This window comes from Lissotriton helveticus, chromosome 7 (assembly GCF_964261635.1).
Source record: "Lissotriton helveticus chromosome 7, aLisHel1.1, whole genome shotgun sequence".
NCBI lineage: Eukaryota > Metazoa > Chordata > Amphibia > Caudata > Salamandridae > Lissotriton > Lissotriton helveticus.
In genome coordinates this window covers 548,009,586-548,030,894 of record NC_136068.1, presented here as the reverse complement: position 1 = coordinate 548,030,894, position 21,309 = coordinate 548,009,586, and positions in this window count along the sequence as shown.

Sequence of the window (21,309 nt, the reverse complement as noted above, 5' to 3'; positions counted from 1 at the left end):
TGATGTCAGCTCCAACCGAAGAGAAGAGCAGTAGGCAAAGCTGTGAAGCGAAGTTTAGGGCCATCTTCTCCATGTAGATCAGTCACATACGTGCATGCTGAAAGAACATAAATAGTGAAAGGATTGATGGATGGAAGGACAGATGGATGCATTGATGAATGGGGCAGTGAAAGAGAAATGATTGAATGGAATTTAAATTCATTAATTCACAAACTTGTAAATGGGTAAGTCAATGGACAGTTGAATGAAAGGCTGGCTAAATGAGTAAATAATTAAATCTTTAAATTTTCATGAGCCATATGCCCCCGGAAAACATCAGGGGCCGCATTACACTTACTGCACTTTTAAAAAGGTGCGCCCGGTGCAATGAAGGAAAATGTGCTGCATTGTGGGGAATGCACAACCCCCGTGGCAGCCTCGAACTCACGCTGCCCTGGGGGCAGCGCATTACATTAAAAACGGAATGGCTGCTTTGAAGCTGCTCCGTGTTTCACTATGCAGGTGCCAACCCGCCTGCAATTTTAAAGGGGCATAGAGATCCCCTTGCAGGCAGGTGCCGTCAGTGATGGCACCTGCCTGCAAGGCGATGTCTGGGGGGTTCATAGGATTCCATTTACCCCCTGTAGAGGGCTGCTCTCAGGAGACGTAGTGACAGTGTACCACCTTTAGGGGGTGCACGGTCAGTGAGCTTCATGAGCGTTTCTTTGCCTCTTTGCCCACGTCAGTAATACCCCGTGGGCGCAGAGACAAAGGGATTCCCTCATTTGCATAGGGCAGACACCAATGCAAATAAGGTAATGCCCCCTTGAAGATAGCGCTGACGATTTATTTACACCAGCACTATTGGCATTACAGAAGGGCCCGCAGAAGCGTCAGCTGCCCTTTCTGTAATACCAAAGTGCCCGGGGGGCGTGCAATGAGGGTGCAAACGCCTGTTGCACATCCGGGGCACTTTATGTAACACGTTCCCAGGAGCTCATTTGCTAATATTTAATGCAATTGAACATAGCAAGACAACTAACTTGGTTGCTTTGCTTTCCATTTCGTTGCATGGAAGGAAAAGAGCTGAAATGTGCCATATGTACTAAGATATGGCACACTTATGCTCCCTCCTTGCACAATGTGTGCTGCCTAGTGTCAATGCAGGTATCCATGTGCCATGCTGCAAGGGTGTCTGCATTAAAAGCAGGGTTGTTTTGGTGCAGAAGGGATGCCTTACGGCACAAAAACAATCCTAAGACTCAGTTTCCTCTGTCTACGGTTGAGGCAGAATGCACCACACATAGAAAGAGGAAGTAATAGGAGGATGGCAGGGACAGCCTAAAGAGGCTTCCGCACAGACAGAAAGGACCATTGGCATTTGGGGTCAGGCAAGCAGTTTACTAGTGTCAAAAATAAACATGAAGGCACATAACACCTAAATGCAGAAGTTATCTTACTTGGTGAGCAAGGTCTGCATATTTTCATGAGGAGAGAATTGCCATTTCCGTGAACTGCATAAGGTTATGGTCTGGAGCAGAAAGATTTCTTTAATTTTAAATAAAACTACTCCTCCATCTGATTTTAAAACGGTTGTCTTGAATTTATTGCATAGTATGGACCCTTCTGCCTATAAAGTGACCAAACCTGACAATAGTGTTGATAAACTGTCTGAACAATCTTCATATATTTACAGCCAAAGAAAGCAAGGCCTGTCTGTCAGCTATGCTACAACAAATGAGCGACAAACAGGAGACTCATCTTCTCCTGATAACCTAACATTGGAAGTTTTACTAGAGGAGATTAGACAACTCCACACATTGATGGAGAAAACTAACAAAGTGCTAGCAATGTGGAATATGAAATTCCTAGAATGGTGAAAATGAGGAAGGAAATATCTTCACATAAACTTCAAGTTGAAGATTTAGATAACAAAAATCACAAAAATTCTGTCCATATCCCCCATCCATCCCTTTAGTAGTGGTGGTTCCCCCACTCCCCATTTTTGTATAATATAACTTTTTGCCAGGGCCCACGGCAATAATACCCATGATTATTCAGTTTGGGTCAAGTTCGTTGCCTCCCATATGTTTAATAGGCAAAGCTTTGGAGAAGAGTGCAGTTTTTCCCACCTTCGTCTTCCATACAGCTTGTGGCCGGGTTCCAGTATATTTGAATGACTGGGTACTCCCATATTGTGTGGAAGAAGGTTCCCTCTAGGTTACATTGGCAAAGGCATTGGGAGTCAGATTGTTTCCCCATCTTTACCAGGACAGTGGCAGGTAGATACATTTGTTGTAGGGTTTTAAGTTCAGTCTAAGCCTCATAGGGATGGCAATTTCCCTAGGGGAGGTTAAGTACTCTCGCCAATCGTCTGCCGCCCATTTTTCCCTTGTCTTATCAGAGGGTCCGGTAAGTTATTAAACAGTTTTTTATATGTTAGTGAAATGACGTTCTGAGGCATTGGGTCTAACAGCAACCTATCTTCAGGCGGAGATAATTCCCGAATTTGGCCATCTTTGTGGATCGCCGCTTTCAGTGCATGGCACATCTGCAAATATCTGAAAGTTTCGGATTGAGCCAGTTGATTGTCTTTCTGAAGGTTGGCAAATCTAATCAGACGTTTATTGGTCCACATATCCTTCACCGATGAAATGCCGATCAGGTCCCATTTGTCAAGGTCGGGGCAGGCACTCAGGCAGCCCTACCACTCTGGCTCCCAGAGTGGGGTTGCCAGCGTGATTGTTTTGTTCAAGCCCAATTTCCTGTTGACTGCGTGCCAGGTTTCTATTGTTCTGTCCGTAGGTCCTGTTAGGCCTAACTTGTTAGGATTTGTGTATAGGGCTCTACGGTATTTCCCCTGTCCAATCAACCATAGGTCAGTACAGGTGCTTGGTTCATCGTGGGCACTATATACCCATCAGTTAATCACTACAAGTTGTGACTCCCAGTAGTACCGCCAGAGAACGGGGAGTGCATTCCCGCCATGGTACCCCCAGCTGTCACCTTTTGCAATGCAATATGTGGTGCCCGCCCATGCCATAATAGAGTGCGGATCGTGTTGTCAATGTCTGCAAAGTAGGACTCTAGAAGCTTAAATGGCGTATTTTGTAGTTAGTTGATTCAGTATTGTAAAATATTTGCTCAAATATTAGCCAATCAACTACAGAGAGTGTTCCTAATCTCATTAAACCAGAACAAGTGGGCTCGGTTAAAGTAAAGATCAACTCTGACAATGCTAGTGTCTTCTTAAATATTATCAGCAAAGTAAATCAGCTAAAGTCTCCCTTTCCAGCATTGTCTTTAGATACTGAAAAAGCTTTTGCTTGCCTCAACTGATAAATTATGTCAAAGGCCTTGATGTGGTATGGGTAAGGCCCTAATTTTGGCCCTACAATTTTAAATATGGTGTCCTTGTTATATAGAGCTCCCTGTGTGTATTTCTGTTAATAATATTATTTTTCCCATTAAAAATGTATCTCTTGAACCTTTTATATCTAAAATCCAGCAATCCATTCAAATATTGAAGGGTTTTGATCTGGTACTATAGAAGTTAAATACCCTGCTTATGCAGATGATAGCCTGCTTTCTATGAACAATCCTCAACATTGTTTAATAGCTTTTATTGAGGAAGGTGAAAAATGATCCTAATTTTCTGGTCCTAAACTTAATTTAAACAAAACAGAGGTTCTCCCTTTAAACATTTTTTTTTCAATTACATGTTTAAAAAATATGATATTACTTGGAGTAAAGACTAGTTCTCTAGGTCAGGTAATCAGACTTTAAAATACAATTTACTATTTGTCTTGAAAAATAATGAGTGTTTAGTTAACAAATGGTGTCCTTTATACCTATCTAGACGCAGTAGATTGGATTCCAATAAATTATGATTTTACCAATAATTGTATAGTTTCTTTTGATGCATCCTAGAATCAATATTTTGGTATCTTAGGTTTTCATGGCAAAATAAAAAGCCTAGAATTTCTAAATTTCCTACTGAAAAAGAAGGGGTTAAATTCCCTATTTGTTCCTGTTATCATGATGCTTTTTCACATAAACAACTTTTGTTTTGTTACAGAAATCACACTTCTTATTTTTCTGATTATTTTTCTATTTCACAAAAACCATTTTCTTTAGCATTTCTTATTTTCAAAAATATGTGGTGATTATAGCAAACTTTCATTGCTAATCGCAAAATAGGTGATAATACACCTAATGCTTCAGCTATTTGGCACGATAAACAACAAAACAATATTTTGGAAACACTGCGCTAACAGAGAATTTTTTTGGCATAGTCAGCTTTTTGATAATGATGAATGGCTCACTTTTGCTAATTGATAATACTGCTATAATGTGACAAAATCCTGTTTAAAAAAATATGTGGGATGAAAGGTTACCTATGGCAACATGTTTTAAATTGCTTAGTGATATTAATATATGTAATTTTTCTGTGCTTCCTAAAGCTTCACTAATATATTCTATATTAAATGATGCTATAGGGGTTGATATTAAATCCAAAATACAGGCTGGATGGGAGTTGGACCTTAAAAAACAAATTCACGTTTAATTTGAAAATTCATTTAGGCAAAGATTATGTCAATTTCATCTGCTGCCAATATCACTCAAACTCCATATTTCCTTTCTAATCAAGTTTGTGTTATCCCTGTTTCTATGAATAACTGTAGTATCCTAATGCCTTCTTCTTTTTGGTCACTAGCTTGCTGTCGAATTGCTTTTAAACAAATGGTGTTTGAATGGAATTTAGTTCAGCATTATTAGAAATTTGTCAGGGAAAGGACTGATATATTTTGAGGTAATGCTCCTGTTTCTTTGAAAAATATTTTTCTTGGAAGTATAGCTCACAAGTTTCATTCCCTTCCAAAGAAAGGTAAATTATTAGATATATTTTTTTTAAATAAATTACAATAAATCTTGCTGAATTGGGAAGATTGTGGCAAACTGTCATTTAAGGCATGGTGAAATGGCATATGTAATGCGCATACATTTAACACTATTAATTATTCTTGGGCAGAGGGGGAGAACATGGCGGCAGACGGCTGAGCTGCCGTGGTGCTCCGTGAATCAGGTTACCGTTTACCTCGCCTGAACCCTGCACCTTGACGAATTTTAAATGGCATAGACTTCCTACTCTACCGAGTGTTACAGGGGTATTAGGAGGTAAAAAAAAGTAAAAGTATCGGGCTTTAGCTCGGTAAAAACTTTTGTAGGCGTTGTCCGATATACCCCCGAGTGAGGTCTGTCTTTCGTTTCTATGACGGGTCTCCTCGGCAGCGTTTTCGGCGTTGGAAGGGCTGCTGGTGAAAACGGAGGCGGCAGCTATGCAGTTTCTCTTCTTTTTGCTTCTAGCCCCATAGGAGTCCAGCTGGTCTTGCGGCTGTGGTCCTCGGCAGCCCTGGAGCTGCGGCGTGGAAGGAAAGCACCCAGTTTGGTGTGCGCTTCATGTGCCAGCGCTACTAAGGGTCGACTCTTGGGGTCCTGTTCACGGGATACAGTGGAAGGTGCAAAGGCTGCAGGAGTGCCCGGCGGCGTCGAGAAGAAAGAGAGAGAGTCTGAAGTGGATAGTGTTTCGGGAGACTCAGAGGAAGAGGGTTTGCATTTACATTTTCAGCATTACCAGCAGCAGCAGCAGTCTAAAGGTAAGGGGAGAAACAACCGCAGGAGGGGCAAGACGCTGGTCAGAGCTGCATTATCCCCTGGAGGTAAGAGAGCCTCTTCATATCTCTCGACCGAAGTCAAAGTTAAGGGTGATAGAGGGAAAGTGAGAGGAAAAATCTTACCATAACGCAATCTCACTACTACTGCGCTTGATGTAGGCTCCAAAATCACGCCATCTCTTCGCTCGTATTTCAAAGTAGTCCCACAGGTTTTGCACCTCACTGAGGCTCAGGGCATGCCTATACTTTCAAAATCGGGGCCGGCTGCTCACGACAATCTAGTTCGAGTCCCTGCTGACCAGTCCCCTCCTCATCAGTCCCCTCCTGGTGGTGGTGGCCAGGTCTCTACACTAACCGCTGCTGCTGGGATAGACGGGCCCTCTGATTGTACAACTTTGTCATCATCAGGTCAACTCTCACCCACTAACATTCCTATTGATGCAGTTTTAACCACCATAGAAGTTAGGGAGAGTGTGGTGATCGATAACGTCTGTGATGGGCATGTGGCGGTAGAAGACAGGCCAGGTGACCCCTTTGCCCCCCTAATGGAATTCATGCACACAGGGAGGAGTGGCATGGAGGTTGAAACAGGGCCACCAGATTTACCAGATATATCCTCAGATCTGGCTCAGTAGCAACTTCCAGATCCCGCTCAATCCTTGGAGGAAGGCGGTATTACGGCTGCCTCTTTGCTGGCAATGTTTTCAACCCTGTCTCGAGACATAAAAAGAGGCTTTGAGGAGTCTGCAACTATTCAGCTGGAGATTCTGAACTATTGCGAGTCCCTTGATAACAAAATAGATGGGTTAACATCTAGGACAGGGGTGTTGGAAGAGACTGTGGGTGCGATGTCGATACACTTGGACAAAGCTGTAGAGGACATTGGTAAACTTAAGAAAGAGGATCAGGCCCTTCTAGACAGGATGGAGGTGTTGGAGAACAATGCCAGAAGGGGTAATATTTGCATTCTTAACATTCCAGAGGGATCGGAAGGTTCTGATGTTAAGAAGTTTGTTGTCCATTTATTGAAAGAATCACTATCTTTGGACCAATCCTTGGAGGTGTTGGCCACTGACATCCAGAGGGTCCATAGGGATCCATTTAAACAGAACCACAAAGGTCGAAACCGTGTAAAATCTTGGTTAACTTCCACACTTATGCTCTTAAAGAACAGGTTTTAAATCTAGCTCTAAAGCAGAAGTCACTACCCGGCAAGGGGTTCACCTTCATTATTAGGTCAGATTTATCTAGGATCACGCTGGAAAAGCAATGGGAGTTTGGTAGGCGGCTAGACGCCTTTAAGAGGCTGGGTGCTACAGCTCAGCTTATATTTCCGGCCTAACTAAGGGTGATGCATAATAACAAGATGATCAACGTCAGGACAGTCCAAGCCACTGATGAGCTCCTGTTAGATCTGGGCAACAAGGTGTCGGGTAAATAGGATTTGGATCTCTTATTGACATAGATCAAACTAGAGTATGTGATTATTATCATGGATGTTTATAGCCACATCGAATAGATATAACAAACAAATGAATTTAAAAATTTAAAATTATAAAAATATCAAAATATTAAATTAGTAAAAAAAAAAGAATAATAAGTTTGTTTTCAATTACACATATCTTTTTCTTTTCTCTTTTGATGCACTAATCTCACTTAGGTAGGGATTCCTTTGGTTCAGGGTCTGGGGGGGATAGCCGTAACCTGAGGTAGAGGTGCCATCTACTGGACTTCATCCGGTTAGATACACCACGGGTTCTCCATGGGAGGGGGGGCGGAGGGTGGAGGGGGCACGGGGTTGGGGGGGCAAAAATTTCATAGAAAATTCCTCATTTGTGAATCTGATGCTTTATTGCACTCTGTTGGTTATACGTGTCTTTGTGTTGTGTTTCTAATCTTTAAAGGGGCAGGTCAGCCTAACATTGATTCTTGTCTCAAATTGAGGTTGGGCGGAGTCTGGGACGGCTGTGATGACTAACTTAAAGATAATATCATGGAACGTTAATGGTTTGCGAACTAAATCTAGGGCCAGAACGCTTTTGCAGTATTTCCGCGACTCAGACGCTCAGGTCATCATCCTCCAAGAGACACATTTGGTTCAGGCGGAAATTGATGCGTTAGTTAAGGTCAATAAATGGATTGACTTTGCAATCTCTACCTCTCAGTCTTTGACCTCTAGAGGGGTATCGCTCATTTTCAAGAAACATCCTAAGGTTAAGCTCTTAGACTCAAAAGTGGACCCTGACGGTAGATGGGTTATTGCTTCTCTCTCTATTTTGGGTTTTCAACTGACCATGGTTGGATACTATGGTCCCAATCAAGATGATTCATCTTTCTTGAAAATCATCTTTTCCCATCTCTTGTCCTTCCCTGAGCCTGTAATATTTGCTGGGGACTTTAATATTGTTTTAGACCCCATTTTGGATAAATCTCATAATAATCGATCCAGAGGCCCGTCGAAGTCAAGAGCCTTCTTGTTGAATGCAATGAAGCAATATGGGTACGTGGATATCTGGAGATTAAGGGCAGGCCAACAGCAGGGCATCTCTTTTAGGAATTACAAGTACCACCACCAATCGAGAATAGATTCATATTAATTAATCAGAGATTGGTTGATGTTGTCAAGGCCATTAAATACCTCCCCCTACACTTATCAGATCACTCGGCAGTACTGTTGGAACTCTCAACCCCTTTAGCAGCACCGGTAAGGACTTGGTCTTTTGATCGCTCGCTACTCTCCCACCCTGAAGATGTGCTTTTTCTAAAGACTGAGGTAGCGCTGTTTTTAAAAGTAATTGTGGGTTCTGCTGGTATGGGAGTTGTCTGGGACTCTCTTAAGGCTTTTTTGAGAGGCCTTATTGCAGCTAAAGTTGCTTATAGAAGGAGAGAGTATAGAGAGGCGTAGCCTCGGTGGAGGCGAATATAGCTATGGTCCAGCTTGAGATTGATACTAATGCTACCTCCACGGTCGCTGTTTTGACATCTCTGCGCGAAAGACTGCTCTCCTTAAAGGGTCAACTAGCCTCGATTCTTAACCAGAGGATACAAGAAAGGTGGGAGGCCAGTAAGATTGCACATTTCCAGTATGGGGAGGGGGCTGGGAAGCTACTGGCATGGAAATCCAAAACGGATCAGGTCCGTAACAACATTGACCTGATCAACGTTAATAATGTCCCTCTATCCGTGGATGTTGACATTAGATCAGCTTTTAGAGAATACTTTCGAGCTATTTACCATGAGGACAAAAAGTTGGACCCTGTTACCATCAAAGATTGGCTCAGTAAAATCATCCTCCCACGTCTTTCTGTCAACCAGAGCGAGATGTTAGATAGCGAAATCTCTGAAGATGAGGTGAGGAAAGCCATTCAGAATGCCAAGAAGGGGAAAGCATCTGGGCCAGATGGCCTACCTGCGGAAATTCATAGAACTTTGGAGCAGGAACTTGTCCCTTTTTTGGCAATTCTGTTTAATCAGATTCTATTGGATGGGGTGCCTCCTCCAGTGTCATGGGACAATGCTTCCATTACTGTAATATTAAAACCTGGGAAGCAATCAACTACATGTGGTTCGTACAGACCAATCTTGATCCTAAATGGGGATTACAAGATATTCTCCTCTATTCTCGCAAACAGACTGGCCTTAGTTGCCCCCACGATTTTACATCTAGATCAGAACGGGCTCGTCAAAGGGCGACAGCTTTTCGAATTAACCTTTGACTTAATAGGTGCTATAGATCTGGCTGTTTTGGAATCTCTCCCTTTGGTGGTTCTTACGTTGGATGCCACCAAGGCCTTCGACAGGGTCAATTGGTTGTACCTGTCGGAGGCCTTGGCAAAGTTCAACGTGGGAGAAAGATTTCGTCGAGCAATTAGTCTTCTTTACCGGAACCCCAGTGCCTGCGTTCTGGTCAATGGGGTATTATCTGACCCCTTTAACATCTCGAGGGGAACACGGCAGGGCTGCCCGCTCTCTCCACTCCTGTTCGATCTATATGCTGAACCATTTGCCCAGAGTTTGAGGGATAGTGTTAACATCAAGGAGTTCGTATATAGGGGTTGGGAGAGAAAGGTGGCCCTTTATGCGGACGATATCCTCATCTTTACGTCTGCACCTCATTCGGCCCTTCCTGCAATTTTTAAGCTGGCTTCAGAATTTGGGGAAGTGTCCGGCTATGGGATTAACACGTTAAAGACTGAGATGATGACCTGGAACATCGACCAGAGTTCTTTTAGCTCTGGCATACGGCCGGGAAAAGGGATGAGGTATCTAGGTCTCGACGTTGTTGGTGATATAGACCAGATCGCCACTAATAACTTCTCGAAGGTGGCTAAAGAATGCCGTAAATTGCTCCAAAATTGGGCTCATCTCCCCTTATCCCTACTGGGTAGGATTAATCTTGTTAAAATGTCTATTTTGCCCAAGATTACTTTCTTATTTAACATTATCCCCTTATATTTTGAACCTTCTTTTATTAAAAAATTACAGGCCGAAATTAACACCTTTATTTGGAATAAACACCTTCCAAGAATTTCGTGGAAAAAAATCAGGAGACGTAGGGATAAGGGCGGACTTGCTGCCCCTGACCTCCAGATCTACGCCTGGGCTTTCCAGCTATCTCATGCTAGGATATTATTAAAGAATCCATCTGACCATGGAGTGGGTTATATGTATTCTACATTGTTGATGGCAGAGGGGGTGAGCCAGTCAAGTTTCCTCTTTAAATTTGGAGATCCCAAGTTTAAAAAAAAAATGCAAACAGAAAATTTTACGGGGTATGGCAAGAATTTGGGCCCAGCTAACAAAAGCTATTAAAATAGGGTACTATGGAAGTAGAACGCCTCTGTGGGGTCTTCCTGATAGCCCGGCTTGGTTGGGAGATGCACTTGCTCTATCCATGAGAGATGCTGGATTTTTGGTGTGGGGAGAACTATTCGTTGACGGCGCCCTGTTATCCTGGGAGTGTTTAAGAAACAAAATTGGCCCAAACTTTGCAAGACTTAAATATCTGCAAATATCCAGCTGGTCTAGATCATATAATGCTTTACCTTCTCGAGGAACTAAATTTCCCGTGGGTGCATACAGTCACCTTATCACCCTTCTTGTTGACAAGCCTCCAGCTAAGAAGGAGATTTCATCCTGGTATAATCTAATTTTGCAAGAACTGGATGGTGAATTCATGTTACCAGATCAGCTTTGGTCATCTCATGTGAGTAACTCCAACCTGCAAGACCTTTGGAGTACATCATGCAGAATGATGTGGGATATCGTCAAGCTGGCATGGTTACGTAGAAACCATCTTTTCACTATACACCGAGCTTACTACTCACCCCTACGACTCTCTAAATTTAATCAGAGAAACAGGGTGGCATGTGCGAAATGTGGGCTTCTGGCCGCAGCTGATACTCACATGTTCTTCGAGTGCCCTCATTTGTCCCAATTTTGGGAAGCCATAAGTAAGACCCTTTCAATATCAGTTGGTACCAATATTGTTTTCGACCTAACCTCGGTAATTTTTGGACTTGTAGAAGGGGTTCCCACGTCGGCAAAGAAGTTGATTTTTTATTCTATCCTGCTTGCTAGGAGGGAAATATGCAGGAAATGGAAAGACTCTCTACCTCCCTCAATTAATGACTGGTATACCTCGGCTTTGCAGGTCTCTAGGTTGGACTTGGCCAGAGCTGGAAACCGTGACAAAAGATCTTTCTGGCATCTCCTGAAGTGGGACCATTGAGATTATTATTTTTTTTTCCCAGGTCCAATGATTAAGCCAGCATTCCCATCTTTGGGTATAGCCGTGGTTAGATGCTTCACTAGTATCTTGGCTGCACTTCTGAGACCCCCGTAAGGTTTATGTTTGGCGATCTTTGCTGGTTTAGGCACTATTGCTGAGGGATGAGCTCCCCGTTCCACTTCTATCCCCACCAGTTGAAAGAACTGAGGCAGCACGTTGCTTGTATACCTGCAGATTACACATCTAAAACCTAGGTGGCAAATGAGGAAAAAAAAAAATTAAAAAAAAAAACCAAAAAAAACAACACTATTAATTATTCTTTGATCCAGATGTTCAAAGAAAATAACAAATTGTGGTTTCCTTCGGCAGAATATTTGACAAAAACATCTTTATCTTCTGATTGTTGTACAAATGCAAATGACCAGGGGCCTGATTAAGATGACAGTGGGACCGCCACCGATAGCCTGCCGGTGGCTGTCCCACCACCATTGTAAGCATGTTTTCCACTCGTCACATAAGGATGGCGGGCGGTGGGGTTGCGGTCAGAGAGACCAACTGCCACAAACCCAATGGGCTCAAGGAGCCCGTTGGACCATCGGGGGGCACTCTGATCCCTACAATGGTGGCGGAGTCTGTCAGGCACCCCCCTAGGGATTATGATGTCCCTCCCCACCAGCCGTTAACCCACCATGAAGACACTGGTGGAAAGGGACATTGGGGGCCCGTAGCAGGCTCCCCTTCCCCGCTAGCCCACAGTGTTTGGTTTTTGGGGACACCTATGGTGCTCCCCTACATATCCCTGCACCATGTGGCAGGCAACGCATGGTTGCCTGCCACATAGTGCAGGCACATGCACAATGTGCGTTTTTTTGGACTGCGGCATGTGCTGCAGCCAGCAGCACATGCCGCATACAAATAAATACACTTTGTTACCACCTTGAAGGCGGCCTCATTGTAATTTGGGGTAGCGGGACCACCGACAGCTTGTTGGGCGGTCCCGTCCCTGATACGATGGCGGTTGAACGTAGGTCCGACCGCCATCACAATCAGCCCCTAAGTTGCTAAACCTCCTTGAAGACGTTGTTAATTTCTGTTGACAGTCTATTGAGAATTAAGAAAGAATTTGATATTTTATTTCATTACATTGCTATCTTTATATTATTATGACACTTGGTTAGAGCTGTATTATTCAGTGACACCCATTCTCTAGATCATTCTCCTTTTGTGTCTATTTTTTTGTTTTTGTCCTTACCTGCTTATATTACAGTTATAAATTTTATAGCATTTTATTAATAGTTTTTCAGGAGCGCCCATGCTCCACCCATGTAAGATCTATCCAATGCAAAGTAACGCAAGGTAGCACCATGTACTGCATTGTGTTTCTTTGTATTTACTAAATCATGCAAACCGACAAAAATGGACTTTGCATGGCTAAGTACATGCCAACATGGATTTTGTATCTGGCTGCATCACAAAAGTGTAACATTTTGATGATAAAATAAAATAGTATAACCAGTGCTCATGAAATCACAAAGATGGTTTTCTAACGAAAGAGCAATGTCAAGATGTCCCATTCTTCCCAAGAGTTCAATAATCATTAATACAACCATGTTTCAAAATTAATGAGTGTATCATAGGTTTTAAGTCCAGCTTATTACTTCTGACATCTTGCGTATTTGTACTCAGAAAATAGCCAATTGATTTTGCTTGTAATTAAGTAGATTCTATGTAAGAGACTGAATATACATAAATCATGTGTTGTGTAAATCTTTACATTGGAAGGGCTAGGGATTGCTTCCATTCAGGGACATGAAATGCTCTACCTACCGGAAACCTCCAAATTTTCTCATAGTTTAGCCAAGGATTTTCGTGTATGGGGCTGAGTTACCTTACATATCCAGCTGATCAACCCCTGCCATCTCCCTTGATCTGTAGAAATTCAACCATATTATGAATCTAGTGTTTGTCTGTGATTCCTCACTGTATTTGAAGTGCTTTGGCCAATCCCTTGTGTGTGAGGATTTGTCCCCTGATTAGCTTGTATTGTTCAACTAACATCTCAAAAGGACTGCAGTCGGCTGTCGTAGAATAAATCTCCTAGCAACCTAATGCTCGCCTCCTCCTAGTGGACCAATTCTCTTTTTGTAAAAACAAAATTATGTTTGAGAATACCTAGTTTTGGTACCTCTAGGGTATACAGTTTTACCTTGATAAATCTGGTTGAAACAATCCATTGCTACTTGCCCCAAACAGGGCACACTTTGCCAAATTTGAAAATAAGGGAGGATGTCCCTCTTGTATTTTGGTAGATTTCAAGTCTGTTTCCCTTTGGGAATGCCCAAGGGCCACCCTCTATCTGGGTGGTGATGTAACAAAACTTGAAAATAATCGTGCCCACCCTGCACATCTGCATATATAGTTTCTGCTATTGCCTTTTTTCTTCTGTATTTGTTTTACCAAAAAGTATTTAACCAAAACCTGGATGGAAGGGGTTACGTTTCTGAATTAAGGGAAATTCATATTGAAGAGATTGTTTAACAATTTGAAGTGTTGCATTCCTCTGTGAAAAATATAAATATATTTGTTAAATGTGGTAGCTCTATTCCTAGTAGTGAAAACATTTTAATGAAGCCACAGTACTTTTGGAAAATGCACTTAGCAAGGCAGAAATGAGCACTGAAGCTCCTTTCATGGAATGAATATTGCATATGTCAATCCAGTGGGTTATAATTCAGTTTAAGTCATTTTCTTCAAAGAATGTTGACTGGAGCACAAATATCCTAAGTGTCTAATGAGGTTTAGTTCATTTTGTTACAGTAATTCTGCCTTCGTGAGACGTTGAAAATAATTACATAGCACTCTCCCAGGAGAAGGAGCCAAAATGTAGAGCATATTTCAGTATAGAATGGCACACTAGACAATGTGGATAGATAGATATACTCATGGTGTAATATCCAAAAACACTAACTACAAAGCCATAAGGCAAAGGACCTCTCAGAACTGAAAGGAAACTGTGCTATGTTCTTTATTACCGACGATAAATTTTGCATTACTGGTGATGAAGCACCACAGTAGCCAAACATAACCAGGATTGGCCAGGCCAATAGGTTTTAGCTCCAAAGGAAAAGTTATAGGCTTTGCCAAAGCTTTTTTTCATTGGTAAAACATGTCAAAACTGCCACCAGCACACCCCAACACATACAAGCGCATGCATTACAAGTCTTGGGAACATATGCATCATGACTCAGGTGAATACATGCTGACCCATGGCCAGCGTTCTTGGAATGAGTTTTCTATTTAAGAATAGCTGTTTCAAAAAGGCCACCAAATATGTGTGCATGCATTCTCACTCATATATGCCCGTTGCGTCATGATGCACCAAAGGCCATTCTGGCAATTTCAATGTACTGTTCTACCAGGGCAGATAGTCATTGAAACTAGTAAATTAAAAGTACAAAACCATAAAATGTGCATGCTAGCGTAAGAAAGGGAAGAATGTGGCCTAGAAGCACAATGCTAGTATTGGTGCATCGTGAAAATAATAAATTGAAGTTGAAGAAGGGGAGCAGGATGGGTAATGTGACATGGAAAATCGGCAGAGAAGTAAACACTGAGCGAGCAGGGATAGACAAACAACTTTTCAATTGAAGCACTTCCTGGAAGGTGAATTTATTTCACTAAAGAGCAGATAACTTTGAGAGAATAATACTCCTCTGAGTGAAGTAAAAGCCCACTCTATGTATATTATAAAGATTTTATAACAATACTGTTGCACAGTCAAACCAGACCTAATCATAAGGTTGTTTGTTTGCTTGGGCGGAGTTCCTAATGACAGTGAAGTGACATTAGTGTCACTTCAAAGGACCGCAGACAGAGTTCTATGCAAAGACGTTTAAAAATAGATAGATAGACAGACAAGCAGATAGACAGACAGATAGAGAGGAAGTTTACCATTGTGTTGGGTAATACAATCTACTGTCATTTACATTGCTGAAAAGCAGCAATAATGGAGTAGCAAGTACTATTAGGAGGCGAGTGACATGCAGAATAATTCAACATTTTTGCTGGTCCTTAATACAATCTACTGTCATTTACATTGCTGAAAAGCAGCAATAATGGAGTAGCAAGTACTATTAGGAGGCGAGTGACATGCAGAATAATTCAACATTTTTGCTGGTCCTTAAGCTCCATTGATGAGATGATTTTTAAGAAGATGTCCTGGATTCATGAGCTTATTTTAAAAGTGCAGTACATCAATGTAAGGTTTCTTAGTATTCAGATTGCATTTGTCTGACTTTTATAGTCACTGGCTGCACTCCACATAAAACCACATATGTTTGATGCCTCCTTTTCAGAGTGTCTTAAAAAGTTGGAAAGTGGGGCATGGCTAAGGCGCCGGAGGAAAGGGCCGCCTTTCCAGGGAGCTCAGTGAGACCTTGATGTGACGTGAGCTCTCCAGATTCTCTTCACGGTCACCCGGTCTCCAAATCTGCAGCTTTCGTCAGCGGAATACCTGCGGATTGAAATGCAACCTCCGCTGCAATTGGGGTGAGAGGTAGCCGATGTTCTTCGACTTTTCGCCGCTCGCAAGCCGGAGCTGAGAAGCAGCCGCCATTTTGTTGCAGTTATCGATCCCCCTTCATGCCGCTTGTCCCCTGCCTCACGCAGCAGCTAATTTCATTTGTTTTAGAAGTACTTACAACCTGGAAAAGTGATTTTAACACTGATGGAGTAAGAAGAAGCTTATTATCCTTCAGCTTTTTCCAGTTTGCGGATCATGACTGAGAAACGACCGCCATTATGTGGCTTTTGTCGATTCTCGTATATACTGCATACCTAACGCTGTTGTTTTTAAAAAAGGGCATCTTCTTAAAAATGTTTGCAATTTGAAGCGAGTTCTTTGTTGTCAACTAAGGGAGGAAGAAACATGTTGTTCTTTGATGATCTGTTGTTCATGGATCGCTGCTGAAGCGACCCCCATTTTTTTTGTGCTTTATCAATCTTCATGTTTTACTGCTTATCTCCTACTTTGCACTACAGTTACAACAGCACTTTTCATTCAAAATGATTCATTTACTTCTAGTACTTGGACTTCTTCTAAAAGTATGCTAGCGTCTGGCTGTCATTTGTAGGAATTTCAACTTATCTTTACTCATACACGTCCGTGTCCATCATTTTAGACATTTTGGAGCTTGTTTTATTACAAATTTTTCCTCTCTTTCTTAAATGGCAATGTCACGCAACAACCTTATTATTAAGACTCAACAAAAAAATACAACAGGCATGTAATTGGAGGATCCTAACCCTTTCAGCGTATTACAAGATACTATGGATGATGCAACAGGTGACGCTTCTGTAATAAAAAAGCACCTCCTCTCTTACCCCACGCTTAAACTCTAAAACTTCTGCTAAGTTACCCACTACTTCTGCTTCTGCACCATGAAAACGAATGAAAGCGAATCCTCCTTCTTCCACCAATAATTCTTCTTCAACCTCTATAGAGCTGCTACTTGAGGAAATTCGCTCGCTTAAACCCTATATGGCAGAAACAAATTCTTGTCTTTAGAATCTCGAAGATAACTGGTCACACACTGAACAAAAAGTAGAAGACCTTGAGAAAAATGTTGCCTCAGTTCAAGTGGTCACAGATCAAGTTCCTTGCCTACACAGAAAAATTCAAAATCTCAAGCAGCAAGTTGAAAATTTAGAAAACCGAAATAGGCGTAACAATTTACGCATTTATAGACTTGCGGAAGGCCTTGAAGGATCAAATCCCATATCCTTTTTTCAATTATTTTTGCCTACACTTCTTGGACTCCCAAGTTCTCCATCTTTGAATATCCAACGAGCTCATCGCTTAGGTCCAATTTCTCATTCTTCTCTCTCTTCTTCTTCTTCAACAAAACCTAGGGGAGTTATCTTGTACTTTTTAGAATAACAGATTGGTTCAAAGTTATTCAAGCTTCCAAACAGAAAGGAAAGATTACCTTGAATGGCTCTAATCTTTTCTTCACGCAAGATTACGCGAAAGCTACTGCAGATCGTAAGAAGAAATTTCTGGGGATGAGGCCTGCTTCTTGCTCTCTGAATGCTCATTATGGCTTGTTCCACCCCTGCCACTTCAAAGTCACTTACAACAACAGAATGACTAATTATGAAGATCCATCGCTGCTTCAACAATTCCTGAGCTCCTGTAGAGTTGATTCTATGGACATCCTTCGATCATAATTGTTTTGAATTTTCAAGCAATCATATGTTGTTGTTTTTCGTTATATCCTCCCCCCTGATGTATTCTGCTTGTTGTGTATTCCGCTCTGAACACTTCTTTCTTTTTGGTTTCTTTTAGATGCGGTTTTGTGACCCTTTGATTTTATGTTATCCTCATATATACCTGGAGATCGTGTTTTCCCTTGCTACGTCCTCATGGAGTCTTCAGTTCGGTGTGCTACCTTCCTCACGTGATTCCACCATCCCTACTCTCTTTGTTTTCTTGTGGTATGTCTCTTTGACCTCTTTTTTTATTATCAAATATTGGATTTGTATTGGATTTTTGTTCTGTGTTTTGCTCTCCCTCAGTTCTCTCCTTTCCTGTTCAATATCCCTCCTAATCCCTTTTCCTTCTTCCCTTTTCTAAACGTATTCTTCATTTCGTATCCTCGAGCTTCGGATTGGCTTTCCTTTTCTTTTTCTCATTTTACCTTTTCCTTTCGCCTTCCTTCCCCTCTCATACTCTAAGGGGGTCATTAGGATGTCGGGCGGATTGCCCACGCAGGCTGGCGGTAGCCACCACCAGCCTGGCGGGGGCAATCCGCCCGACATCCTCACTCGTTTCCCCCGTCATATTAGTATGGCGGGGGGATCTCGGCGGACGGAAAGACCGTCCGCCGCTTTTCCGCCCCGGTCGCCTTGCGGCCGGGGCGGAAAAGGAATAATATGGGGGCGGTGTCTATCAGACACCGCCAGCCATATTACAATGGGCATTTTACAATGCCTTTCCGTGGCGGCAATGTCGCCACGGAAAGGCATGCGGTCTTCACTCTGGGGCCCCCTGCGGGCCCCCAGAGTGAAGGAGGGGTGGGTGCTGCACACAGGGGGGTACCTTTGGTACCCCCACATTTGCATAAACAAAGCCGCAGGCAGCGCGCGGTGCCTGCCGCTTTGTTTATGCAAATGCTGGAATGCATTTCTAGCATTGTGGCGGGCGGTGCTGAGAGCACCGCCTGCCACAATGCTAGAAATGCAGGATGTACCCGCCACTGTGGCGGGCACATCCTAATGCCCCCCACGGGACCCCCGCCCTTATGGCGGGCAGTCCCAATCCCCGTCAGGATGGCAGGCGGGCAAAGTCCGTCCGCCATCCTAATGACCCCCTAAGTATCCTTCAAACTTTATGTTCTATCTTGTTTCCCTCTTTCTCCCATGTTTAAACACCTGACTTTGCTCTTTTATCCTTATTCACTTATTTCCTTTCTCTTTTTTCATAGAGGCATTAATCAATTTCTTGTTTACATAATAACTGTGCATGTACATTTTATTAGTTACATTTAGAGTTACTACTTGGAATGTTAAAGGAGTAAACAACCCTATAAAATGACAGAGGGTATTATCCCACTTCGCCAAGCTAAAAACTGATATTGCTTTGATTCAAGAAACCCATTTGTCTGAAACTGAAGCAGCCAAACTAAAGAGGTGTTGGGTAGGCAATGTTTTTTCCTCCCCTGCTTTAGGTAAGAAAAATTGAGTCTCAATTCTTTGTCATAAGAAATTCCAGATATCAGTTGATCATCAAGAATCAGATTCTGAATGGCGTTGGGTAATTGTTAAACTTATCATTAATCAAATACCTGTAGTATTTTTTAACGTTTATGCACCAGTCACTGTTGATAATGTTTTTTGGTCCCACATTTCTGATAAGCTTCTCCTTTTTGATGATTACTATATTGTTTTTGGCGGTGATTATAATCAAATTCTAGTCCATATTAGATAGACATTCCTCTGTTAAATTTGTTAACTCCAAGATGCACCCGCAATTCATGTCCACCACACGTCGCAAATCTCAAGTTGATATTTGGCGGCTTTGTAATCCAGAACTCAGAGAATATAGTTTTTATTCCGCCCTCACCAGTCACAATCCCGAATTGATTATCTCTTTCTTAGTAAATCCCTCTCCCAACAAGGTCTACATTCTGAAATTGGCTCTATTTTAATATCTGATCATGCCCCAGTTTCTGTTGATTTTGACTTGCTCCCCTTTACCTCTCACGCGGGTAGATGGCGATTTAATAATGCTTTGCTATCTGATTCTAGTTTTTCAAGTCAATTCAACTCCTTTGCTTCTGAGTTCTTTTCTTTCAACTCTACCCCGGACTCATCTCCTGCAATGGTGTGGTACTCCTTTAAAGCCACAGCCAGAGGTTTCATTATGAACTTTGTTTCTCAAAAGAAGAGGTCTTTCGAAGCTCAATCTGCCCAGCTACTATCTAAGATCAAGGACCTTAAATATACTTACTAGCACTCAAACATTGAATCATCTTTAAAGAATCTAATTGATGCAAAGATCAATTTCAACAAAATATCCAAGGAAGCAACATCGTCCTATCTCAAAATAAAATGGGGAAACTATTAGCTAACTATTTGAAAATCAGACGTGACCGCACTAGAATAGAGTCCATAAGAACTAGTGCTGGTACCTCAGTTTTTAAAGATAGTGATGTTCTAAATGAGTTTGTCTCCTTCTACAAACCTTTATATACCCTCGAGGGAGATCCGACCTCTAATGACTTTTATCTTATTTTCAATCTATTACACCTCCTCCGACTCATTTTGTTGACTTTAACTCCCTAGAAACTGATATTACTTTGCCCGAAATTACTAATGCTATCTCGATTTTAAAAAGAGGTAAAGCTCCTGGCCCAGGTGGCTTTACTATTGAATTTTACGCTCATTTTGCCAATCTTCTTCTTCCTCATCTTTTGCTGCTTTTCAATTCCTTTATTACAAATGGTTCATCCTCTGGTACTTTTCAAGAAGCGATGATATTTTTAATTCCTAAAGACAATAAAGATCCAACATTATGTAAAAATTACCTTCCACTCTCTTTAGTTAATTTAGATTATACATTATTTGCAAAAATTCTCGCCCTCCGTGTAGACCCCATTCTACCTAATCTTATTGGCCCTGAACAGGCAGGTTTCGTAAAGGGTTTTCTATCCTCCGACAATTCAAGAGTCTTCTTTAACATCCTTAGTAAAGCCTCTTCCCTGGACTATCCTATCGCAGCTATAGCTTTAGATGCAGAAAAAGCTTTTGATAGAATAGGATGTGATTTCATGTTTCAAGCTTTAAAATGGATAGGTTTTTCCCCAAAATGTATCTCCCTCATTTCCTTACTATATTCAGGTCCTAAAGCTTCTATTTTTGTTAATGGTAACATTTCCCATTATTTTTCACTCTTTAGAGGAGTAAGACAGGGATGTACACTGTCACCTCTTCTGTTTATAGTAGCATTGAAACCTTTTTTAGCCAAAATTAAACAAGATCCCCAATTTACAGGTTTTCAATTGGGCACCTCTCATGTCAAAATTTCTGTCTATGCTGATGACATTCTTTTATAGTGCTCCAATCCTGCCACGTCTATCCCTTCCTTTCTTACTCAAGTCAATGCTTTTTCTCAAGTATCTGGGTATCGCCTTAATTCAGATAAATGTGAGATCCTTCCCCTTACTGTGATTTGCAATAAACCTGATTTCGCTCTTACCGGTTTCTCTTGGAAACCGTCTAAAATAAAATATTTAAGATTATAGTCTGCTTCTAATATCTCGGATACTCTGAAACGAAATTTTGATCATATCATTAGGACCCTATCTGATAATATTGAACGTTGGCATTCATTATTTTTTTCCTGGTGTGGAAGACTAGATTCCA